This window comes from Fundulus heteroclitus, unplaced genomic scaffold, assembly GCF_011125445.2.
Source record: "Fundulus heteroclitus isolate FHET01 unplaced genomic scaffold, MU-UCD_Fhet_4.1 scaffold_145, whole genome shotgun sequence".
Classification (NCBI taxonomy): Eukaryota; Metazoa; Chordata; class Actinopteri; order Cyprinodontiformes; family Fundulidae; genus Fundulus; species Fundulus heteroclitus.
This window is the reverse complement of record NW_023396557.1, coordinates 223,562-235,526: the sequence shown is the minus strand read 5'-3', so window position 1 is coordinate 235,526 and position 11,965 is coordinate 223,562. Positions and strand designations below refer to the sequence as shown.

Genomic DNA, 11,965 nt, shown 5'->3' with positions numbered 1-11,965 from the left:
CCAATCCTCTGCAGGCTTAATTGGTGATGAAAGACCTCAAGATACTTTTCTAGACAAAGTCACACACAGCCCTATTAAGGAAAGATTAAAGGAGAATTAAAGATTTGAGTCTGATGAACATTTAGTGGGGTTTTGATCACCAAGACAGACATTTAGCTTTCTACTCAAGTGGATACAAAGCATATTCAGGAACTGACTATCCATTAATGCATAACTCAGAGGCAAAGACAAAAGGAATGTGAGATAACTCAGAGAGAGACATCAGATCACTCCAGTTCCCGATCACAACTACATTGAGACATTACACCCAAACTTACATGGCAAATAAATGTAAGCATGTTAAATACTTCTGAGTTTAAATGGCAAATAAAGACAGAATTAAAAACATATTTGGATGACAGTGATGCTAGGAATGTGAATCTAGTGACGCCGTCAAAGAAAATTAGGAAATAAAAATAGGAAGTTTGTATTCTAAAACTAACAGTACTCTGTAATAACTCTAAATAATCCAAGCTGCTTGCCTGGAAGCTCAGAAAACTATTATAATAAAATGTGGCCTACAAGATTAGGGATCTACTCACCAAAGGATATGTGAATTAAATAAACTCTTTCTGCAGCATTTTGCATCAGCTGAGGGCTTTTAAATGCATTTTTCATGGACCTAATTCTAAAGAATCACAACAGTTTAGTCTTCAAGTAACAAATCCATGGAATAGTTTTTTAGCGTCAATCCTGGACAGAATGTTTCTAATTTAGGCAATATTCCAAAGGGGAAAAATTAATCCTAGAAACCTGCTTTATATGGGATTTATCATGCTTTGTGTTACTCCCAAGATGGTAACAATAACAACTATGTAACTATGTACAGGATTCTTAAAACCTCTTAGGGTTGATCACAGCCATAGCTGTAGACAAGGTTTTATCAGTCCCAGAAACTGCTTAATACAGTTATTAGATTACCACTCGTAGTCATTTAGTCATCTTTAAGTTAAAATGAATAATATAATTAGAACTTGATAAAGGTTTTTTATATATGTTTAAAATTACATATTAATTATTAATTTAAGCATTTCTGAAATTAAATTGTTCATATGGAATCAGTTATACTTGATCAAATGTAAGACTGTTTTTGTGCTCCTAAATCTTAGAAACCTGCTTAATATGGGATTTGTCCTATTTCATGTTACTCCCAAGATGGTGACAATAACAGCTATGTAACATATCCTTTCTTTTCCCCTACAGGATTATTAACCTCTTAGGGTTGATCACAGCCATAGCTGTAGACAAGGTTTTATCAGTCCCAGAAACTGCTCAATACAGTTATTAGATTACCACTTGTAGTTATTTAGTCGTCTTTTTTGAAAACAAATATTACATTTAGAACCTAAGTAAAGTCTAAATTAGTTTCCTTTATATTTTACAATTACATACTAATTATTAATGTAAGCTTTTCTGAAATTAAATCATTCATAATGAATCAAGTTTAGGACTGTCTTTGTGCTCCTAAATCTTAGAAACCTGCTTAATATGTGATTTATTCTGTAACTCCCAAGTTGGTGACATTAACAGCTATTTAACATATCCTTTCTTTTCCCCTAACAGAATATTTCTCAAGAGGATTGGGTGAGTTATATTTTTCATGACGTCATTGACAATCCCCAAAGCTTGTAATTTTTTAAAACACAGAAACTGCTCATCACAGTTATTTAGATTATCACTAATAGTTATTTAGTCATCTTTAAGTAAATAAATAAATAAAATTAGAGCCTAATTGAAATATAAATAAGTTTATTTTTTATATTTTTAAAGTATTGGTTATTAATATATGTAGTTCTGAAATAAAGTTCTTTCATAAGGAATCAGTTAGTTAATCAAATTTAGGACAGTTTTAGTGCTCCTAAATCCTGGAAACCTGCTTCATATGGGATTTATCCTGTTTGATCTTACTGTCCAAGTCGGTGACATTAACAACTATGAAACATAATCATTTTCTCGAATTATTTGACCTCTTAGGGTTGGTCACAGCCATAGCTAACAACATTTTAAACTAGATATGTTTTCATGAAACCCATCAGTCTTATTTGTTAGTTTAGCAAAAACAACTTTGTAAAAGACGTAATTAAAACAGATTTTCAGATATTGACTTGTTTTCCACATTTACATTTAAACCACATTAAATTACGTCCAAAATCAGGTTGAAATTCACAGAGAAGTTCTGTGTTTTTCTCTCTAATCCTTACACAAATTTTGAAAACAGTGTGATGTTGTGAATCAAAAATGTATAAATTGCAACACAGCCCATCTCCAGTAGATGGACACAGAGTTAATAAGTAATAACTACAAACTTGACAATAAATTTGGTTTAAAACATGTCTTCCATATTTTACAGTAGCCATTAATGTTACACTTAACCTAAATAAGCTTTTTAACATGTTGTTTAAACATCTCTGCTTTAAAAGTCTTAGAAGTGTTGTGATTATTACAGATGAGACCCGTTTTTACCCTCCATCAGTTCATCAACATTGGAGAGGTTTAAAACCTGATTTATATTGACTGTAAAGTCTAGTTTATTGGCAACAATCTGTGGATAATTTAGAAAAACTAAGTTTCTATTGAATAAGCAGCTTTGGAGAAAGCAGAAACGTCACAATTGAGAGATGCTCTCCCCTGATTGGCTGACTGACCGAAAAGGTTGGTAGAGTTGTACGGTGAGATAAAACGGAGATGCTGATTGGTTGTTTTTCTACCTGGTTGGTCGTGATGTCAGAGAAGCTGAACCTCATTCGTCAACTCATGTAGCGCTCCATTAATACTTACGGACATTTGTTGGTCTGGGGGGTTTCGAGTCATTTCTTATCGTCTAAACGGATTTTACTGAAATTTATTCCAGGTAAATTGACTTCCGCTTGGATTTAAAAGTGCAGAAAGCGTTTTAATGGTTTAGTTTACTGAGTAGAAACGAGTCAATTTTTTTATGTGCTCGTTTTTGCTTTTCTTTTGTAACCACAGATGTATTAACTAAAGATATGTTGGGGCAGAGGTTCTTACTTTTTTACTGGTCTAAGATAAGATGAAAGTACTCAGTTGCAGTTCGCAAAGATACGTAATTGTGTTTAAAAAACAACAATATTGGTTAAAAGCTTTCAAACAAGGTAACACAAATGTGTAAACATTTACTAATATACTTAAACATGTAGTGTATTTTATGTTATTGTTAACGTGAAAATATTGGGTCGCATACAACCTCCAGGTTCCATAAAGTTAAGTAAACTCGGTGAGTTATATTTTTGAAAACGTCATTGATGAACTGTTGTTTTTACAAACCCAGAAACTGCTCATCCCATTTATTTAGATTATCATTTGTAGTTATTTAAACGTTTTTATGTAAAAATAAATAATGCAATTAGAACCGAATTAAAACCTAAGTAACTTAGTTTTATGTATTTCGAAATTGTTGATTATTAATGTAAGCTGTTCTGAAATAAAATTCTTTCCTCAAGTACCAGTTATACTTGACCAGATTTAGGACTGTTTTGCTCCTTGTGAAAATATATTGAGACGGATTAACATGAAAAAAATTCAAGGAATGTTAAAGTTATGTAATAACATTTCTGTTTACAGCTATACCATCAGTCACAATAGTCGGCCCAATTGATGACGGGGCACTGCTGAGCTGTGAAGTTCTTAAAGCTTCTCCTGAACTCACTGTAGTCTGGTATGACAGTGCTGGAAACAACGTTTCTAATAAAGCACCACAGATCACTGACAAAGGGCAAACCTTATATGATGTGATCCTGGAGACCACAGTGACCAAGACAGACAACTACACCTGTGTAGCCACACAGGTGGATCGTCACCATCGGTTTAAAAAAACTACATATGTGAATACCAGAGGTAAGTTTAGCCAAGTGCTATTTTCGATTTTTAAATATATAGTGTTTATTTTTCTAAATGATTTATTATCTGCTAAGTGGACATGTAGAAAATAAAAAGAAAGACATCCCTATGGATTTTAACTGAATCGGACTTTAACATGTCTTAATGGGTATGAATCCTTAATCAAACAAAATACAGGAACAATGCTGTTGAGGGATCCTAATTTTGTTTTAAACAGAATAATGTATGTTTAATGAAGATCAAGTCAGCGACAGTCAATAACACAAGTATAGTTAAAAACAAAAAAATTAACAAATTACACACAAATTCAGTCATAGTTTTCTAACATCTTGTGCATATTCACAATGAGAATCCTGATCAGATCACATTAGTAAGAAAGTAAAGGAATTTTATTTGTAGACAGAAGACAGAGCATAAAAAAAACATGAATAAAATACAAAAAAACATTAATGATGCAGATGAATGAAAAAACAAATATACAATACTATTTAAAATCTCTGATAGAAAAACACCATAAAAATACTAGTATTTTATTTATTAATATCATTATTAGGTTCAAATTATTTTAACAGGTTATTCAGTAGTCTTGGGTTCAGAAGTATGTTAATGGGAATGGGGTCCTTGATATTAATGAAGACTCTAGATCACAGGATATAAGCTCCATACTAGTTTACAAGAACGACTAAGAGCTTAGGTAAACAACTAGTTCCTAAAATCAGTTCTAGAAAACATCCTGGAACAAGTCAAAGAGTTTTAAATAACGTTAATGTTGCCTCACTTCTCATTTCTGGTAGTGAAATTGAAAGTTGTTTGTAGTTTAGTCTTAGAACAAGTTTGCAACAGTCACATGTTAGAGTTTTTTATTTTGTTTCTTTCTGGACACAGTAATTGTCCAGCTCTGTGGTTTGCTGCTCAGAATAAACATTTTCTGAAGGTGACTTGATATTTTACCATCAAACCAGTAGATGGCAGAGTTTGTGTGGACCAAATGATTAGGTTGGAGTGTTGGAGCAACAAGGTGGAGAGCATCCCAAGCAGATCAAAATGTTCTCCTGCTTACAGCATTAAGTTACGAGTTACTTATTTCTTCATTAGACATGTTCTTCCTAAAAGTGAAGCTGTTTTGCTGTGTATTTATCCTTTGGAAATATGTGCATAGGAAGCAACAGATGAGAATGAGGCAATGGGTGCAGGGTTGCAGCCAGAGTGGAGGTAGAGAAAGTTGTGGCTTGTCACACATCTTGTTTTGGTATACAGACAGTGCTCAAGCCCCACCGAGTGGTGAAAAATCGCTTATTGCTCCTTTATAAAACCTATTTTATGGTTTTGACCTTTTGTCATGTTTTAAAGTTATTTGAATATTATACTAAAGTTTAGTTTCCGTTGCAAAAACAGGTCTTAAATATATCAGAAAGTGGAATAAAAAGTATCTCAACAAAACTCAACATGATGAGTTTAAAATTCACAGATAATGATAAATCTGTTAGAAAGTAGCTTTTTATGTTACCTATAACTGAATGTTGTACTCAATCTTTAAAGAGGTGTTTAGCAGTGCCACTGTTGTGAAGTGGCATTCTAAAATAAGAACATTATAACAGTACAAACTTTGACTGTATTAACACTTTAGGCAGTCAGACACATTTTTTAAACTTTTCTTTATGGGGAGTTTATACAGAAGTGTTGCATTTTGCTGTTTGTTGAAGCTGAAATCAGACGTTAATGGATCTGAGGAGTGAGGCAGCAGTTTGTCCATTACATTGTGTTTTTTCTACAAATGGATGTTGAGTTCCCTAGAAAGCCAAACAAGAGTGGATATTTATTTAGTCATTTGCTTCTGCGTCATGACTCGTGGTTAGATGGGGCGAAGGATATATTATTATGTTAGATCCGATACAGATGATAACATGTTGATGATGGTGCAAGACAACTTTACCTGTATTTAAATCCCTGAATGCATGTCAACAGCCTGCATGAGACACACAGAGCTCAGCCAGATATAGGAGAAACTGGGACATGCGTCTTACATGAATGCTCATGTGAACGCTGCCAGTTGTATGCCATGAAAGCCCTTCATCCCACAATCTCCGCTTCAAGCTCTGAGAGCAGACAGCCTGTCATCTCAGCAGATTGACTTGTATGATGTAAAAAGACAAACTGATCTGTAATAGGGCCTTCATGGTTGTGTGTTAATTGTGGATCTATGACTCGATGCTGGTCTATATTTTTTTAGGGATCACATATGATGATTAATGATGGCTGTGATTATAATACAGTCATCACTGATTTGTTTCTGACACGATTCAATTATATATTTTTTTACATTTTGGGGTTAGTCGTGAATATTTGGAGGAATGATATAATTGTGCCATTCTTGGGGGCTGGGTTGGAGGTTGCTACACTGATACATTGTGAAAGTAATTGTCTTGTAATCCATATTTCAGGTAAAGGAATCTCAGTTACTCCCAGTTTGGTCCTCATTGGAATTACCATTGGAGTTCTTACTGGAGTTTAAGTACTACAGAAAATAACTCTTCAGGTAAGCTTCAATTTTCAGGCTGCCTATTTATGCCTTATTAGCTTTCAAAAGGTCAATAAGTCTAAATAATAAAACATCTGCATTTGTTTTCTACACTTGTGATGTGACATCATAAGCAAATCTGCTTCTTGAAAACAAAGTTTGACTTTCAGCTCAGTCCTTCTTCTAATAAATAAGTGGTTCATTAACCTGTAATGCTACATTTCTGTTTGCTTTTCAAATTAGTATACCGTAATAGAATATTATTTGTGATTTAACCCCTCATTTAGGCCTCAAAGTTCTAGTGATGTATCATTTTGAGCTTTTACACAAAATTAATGTCCTTCAGTGCTTCTTGCCTCTGTTGTAGAAACATTGAAAGAGGAAAAACGTATTTCACTTGTTATAGTTTTACTTCATTTTAATTTTGTAAATTCATTGGATTATTGGTCAACAAATGTTTATTACTTTTTAGTTTTATTCCTTCAACTGGGTTCCTGTGTCTAAATTCAGTGGGAAACATGAGATAAACATGTTTAACCTGTTTAGCCCAGATTTGCTGTTGGATGGATGCTGTTTATCATTTTATCTGTGAAACAAAACTAAATATTGCTTCGCTAAACGTAACAGAATTATGTTATAGAGAGTCAAATTGTGTATCTCAGTAATACAAAAAAACTTGACTTAAGCAAAATGTACTCTTCAGGTATGACAGATGACAGGACCGATGACAACTGAACCCAACAACCAATGACGGGGAGTTGAAACAACCAAAGCCTCTAAGCTAAGGAAGAGATGAGGATTGATTGATGTTTTTCTCAATAAGAAGAATTGAGTCAATCATTTGAACATAAATAGAAATGAGATATACAAAATTTTCCTCTAAATAAAATTTATCAGGTATATTTACCCTGATATCTGACATTGATTAATGATTGAAGTAAGTTGTCTGAAAAGGGGTATGAAGAAGTAAAACTTATTTTTCATACCCCTTCTCCCTCTATTTGCACTTAAAGTAACTTAAAGTACCTTTCTGTTAAACAACAATGTTTTTGATCCAAAATTCACAAAAATATACACAATTATATATACACATAAATGCACACACACACACTGCTCAGATATATCATTCACCTCGCCTCCTCATTACAATACCTGTTGAAAAACATCAGTTTAAGCCTTTTTTTTAAACAGACTCATGCTTGGACATTACTTCAGCTCTTTCTGGAGTTTATTCCAGACCTTCACACCACTGACTGAAATGCACATTCTCTTCGTGGTGGTTCCAACTCTCAAGGTTTTGAAGTTATAAAAAAAAAAGAGAAATTCTCCTAAATTGTTATAAGACATTAAAAAAAAATATCCCAGTCAGTACTATCATATCAAGTTTTCTTAACACACTAAATAATCAACACTTGAACAAATGAACAAAGTGGAGTTACTTTAACCCAAATTAATTTTGCTGTTTCTATTAAAAGTTTTGATTTAAAAAAAACAAATCAAACTAAGATTGTGCTTGCATGTGGTTTTGTATCTCACAGATTTCTTCACAAATTGATATTTCCTAATGAAGAACTGTTATTGGAATATAATGCTAAAGTCACTATGGCCTGACACCACTTGGACATGTGAGCACAGGAGACATGAGAGTGGCTGCTCCACGGTTCTGCTGATTGCCAAGGACAAATGCTTGCATGTTACTGTGCAGGATACTGATTGTCCCGGATATGACTGTCTCTGTTTTTTCTCACGGCAAGGCCACTGTCGGGTATTAGACTTGGTGTTGATGGTGCAAACAAAATAAAATAGAATAGATTTATATACAGAAGCTATATACACAGTAGACTGTGCATTAATGTAACGCAGAAGCTTGTAAGTCCGGGGGAGAGAGGCAGTGTCTAGTGTCACGGGCGGCTCTTGGCCTTTTTGATAAAGCTGGTAGTGGATAGGAAGAAACTGTTCTTGTGGCGTGAGGTTGTGGTCCTGATGGACCGCAGCCTCCTGTCAGAGGGAAGTGACTGAAATAGTTTGTGACTGGGGTGCGAGGGATCAGCCACAATCATCCCTGCACGCCTCAGAATCCTGGAGGCGTACAAGTCCTGGAGAGATGGAAGATTGCAGCCAGTCACCTTCTCTGCAGACCGGATGACACGCTGCAGTCTGCTCTTGTCCATAGCGGTGGCACCAGCGAACCAGATGGTGATGGGGGAGGTGAGGATGGACTCAATGATGGAGGAGTAGAACTGCACCATCATTGTCCTTGGCAGGTTGAATTTCTTCAGCTGCCGCAGGAAGTACATCCTCTGCTGGGCTTTCTTGGTGAGGGAGTTGATGTTCAGCTCCCACTTTAGGTCCTGGGAGATGATAGTTCCCAGGAAGCGGAAAGACTCCACAGTGTCAATGGTGGAGTCACAGAGGGTGATGGGGGTAGCTGGGAATGAGTTCTTCCTGAAGTCCACAACCATCTCCACTGTTTTTACAGCGTAGAGCTCCAGGTTGTTCTCCCTGCACCAGGTCACCAGATGGTCAGCCTCCCACCTGTAGGCGGACTCGTCACCATCAGAGATGAGTCCGATGAGAGTGGAGCTTGACAGACTGTGATCTCTGCTCGATCTGTTTCTCAATAAAAGTGCTGGAACTTCATCACTTCACCGTTTCCTTAGTCAATAAGTGTAGGAAGTCAATGATGGTTTAGAATTCCTACATTTGATGTCAACGAACAGAATCCCCGACCGACGAACCAGGAAGTCCGAGGCAGATTGGCCACACCCAGAGAAGTTTACTGGCCTCTGATACCCCGAACGGATTGAAGAGACGAGGAAGGGCTCCTGGTCTCGGGATGACCCTGGGGCGTTGGTGCGGGATCAGAATCAAACCTTTCTTTCATGAGACAGTAAGAGGATTATTTTCCAGCACTTGTTAAAATGCAATTGCTTCAAAGCACTTGCAAGCTTTAAAATTTAAACCCCATTTAAAAAATACAGCAAAAAATTTCAAAATAGGAGAGAAAAATCTGCAAAACTGTAACCTACAAGGTAGTAATAAATAAAAGCCTATAGAAATAATAAATTTTATTCCATCCTTAAAGCAAATAAAATAGGATTTACAAATACAGAACAGTGACTAAAGTTTTTTAATTAAATTACATTTTTCAGCTGAAATACGAGCACTCCTGCTATGAGCAGGGGGCTGATGATTTTTCATCTTGAAACCCCTTGTCAGGGGGGAGAAGAGCAATCCAGCATTCGGTGCTGGATGAAAGCCGCTGGTGTGCATAAAGCATCTAACTTCTATCTAGACATAGGTAGATTTGAAAAGGAGAATTCTCTCATTATTCCCTAACGGCCAATTGTGACACCTTTCATTTGGTTGGTCGACCTCGCAGAGGACCATTAAAATAATAAAAATTAAAAAGATCTAGAAGGTCTGGAAGCAGAGAAGTCCGTATAGTGGGTCAAAGGCAGTTTCCAAAGCCAATCTCTCCCCACGGTGGAAAGTGATTTAATGCTGAAAAGCATGGGCCCGAAAGCATGACATGCATAAATGATTGGATTAAACATGTAGATTTCCCACAGGGGGGGTTCATTTAATATTGCAGTTCTAAATAAATGAAAAAAATATATGAAAAAACAAAGCTTCATGGGCAGCTGAAAAAGGTTAGCTAATATCGACATATAATCCTAAAAAGGAATAAGGGTCCAAGTGTCTGTGAGATAAAGACATGTATCCTTACGGAGCTGAAGCGTAAAACTGCATGTAATGATGGCAGTCGGGATCGTTAAACACCACCCACCCTCCCTTCTTTCTTGAGTCAAAACGTTTAAAAAAAATGAAAGACCATCAATATGTGTAAAAATAGTGTGGAAAAAAACAGGCTTGCTTGTGTGTGTTTGTTTGGGGGAAAAAAGCAAACATATTGTAAAAGTATTATTGAAAGTAATAAAAACTTTTTGTGATTCAAGACTTTTTTTTTTCTCTGATACAACATTAGCTACTCTTTCCTGTTTGACAGACATTGATCATCAGAGCAGAACAGATTGTTGGCTTCTATTAAATTAAAATCAGTGTCTCATTCCAAGAATTAGTGAAAACTGTATCGACTGTTTCAACAAAGTTAGGTTCTCCTGTACTGCCTGTCACTGCTGCTGGACTTCAAAGTAATATTCAGAATGTTTTCACATCCCAGATTCAGTGGCGGCTGTTTTGACCAAATTTATGTGACATTAATATTTTGGGTTATTTTAACAATTTCCAATCATCACAGAAGTATGATTAGCTGTACTTTTTTTTAATTCAGATTTTTACTTTTATAAACCTTATTTTTTTTTCTCTGCTTTTGTATCTTATGTTGAATACTGATTTTATTGCATTCTTATTAAATGTTTTAGAACGTCTGGAAATCAGGTTAAGATTTAAAAGAAATTAGTTTCTATAACTGGTGGCCTTGTTAAAAACTAAGCCTAAAAAAATTGCATTTTAAACTGAAAGGAAGTAAATGAACATGTTATCCCTTTGAACCTCTTCAGATATAATACAACCGAAGGTCACACAGCTGAATTTTTATATCTTTAGTCTGTCACTTTTTATAGTTATATGTGTGCTTGTTAATGTTCTTTTTTTATATAGATTTTGCTAAATCAACTAATATCTGGTTTTGCTCTAACCACCTGTGTTGACTTAACTTTCCTTAACTGTTGTGAGGTAGATTTTTAATTTGTTACCAAGATGAAGAAAAACTGCTTTAAAATGCTGGAATGACTGCTACACAGCTGAATTACATCTAAACTTGTCCAGAAGTGTTAAAATGAATTTACTGGACAACAAAAGAATGTGATGTAAACTTTTTGTGTTTAATAAAAGTAGCAGTAATAACGTGTGTGTGTGTTAAATAGGAATGGATTGTCCAAATCTGTCATGAAGTTTAGCAAATGAAAATATTACACTCCTGTGCAATAATGAAAAGTTTTAAATAGTCTTGATCATCAATTTAGTTTGTTTCCACATGAAAATAAAAATACATGCACACAATCCAGTCAACACATACATATTTAAGAGCACCGGTATACAAAAGACTACAAACACTGTAATTAAGCATCTGTATGTTTTATTTATCTATAACTACAAAATAATGAAAGGCTCCAAGAAATTAACATGATTATAAAAAAAAACTGCTAACAAGAACTCTTCTTTAGGATAAAACAAAATACTAACAAGAGAAAGCAAACCAAAGTTATCACAATATACATGTATAAAGTATTTGCCTTTCATTTGAAATACCACTAACCTCTATTATTTACCCTACACAGAAATTATCCTTACGTTCCAACAATTGTGGTAAAGTTAGTGTGACATGTACATTTATAGCTTTTGAAACACTGATGAAATATTCTCCTTAGTTGTACTAGGTTACAGCAATATAGTGAACCAAAAATTAAAGAAAAGCTTTAAATTCTGATTTTTTGATTTGTAGTGCTTTGTTTATTATTGTATTTTCTGTTTGAGCTTTGCAAATGATTAGTTTCATAACAAGTGGAATTAAATCCTCCAGAGCGT

General features: G+C 34.9%; 1 long non-coding RNA gene across 1 annotated transcript; it reads left to right on the top strand.

Moving 5' to 3' along the window:
- Positions 1 to 1,601: 1,601 nt before the first annotated feature.
- Positions 1,602 to 8,287, top strand: LOC118558683. The gene is made up of 4 exons (XR_004928428.1): positions 1,602 to 1,623; positions 3,622 to 3,894; positions 6,339 to 6,433; positions 7,119 to 8,287. It is a non-coding gene; the product is annotated as an uncharacterized LOC118558683 (long non-coding RNA).
- The last annotated feature ends 3,678 nt before the right edge of the window (positions 8,288 to 11,965 follow it).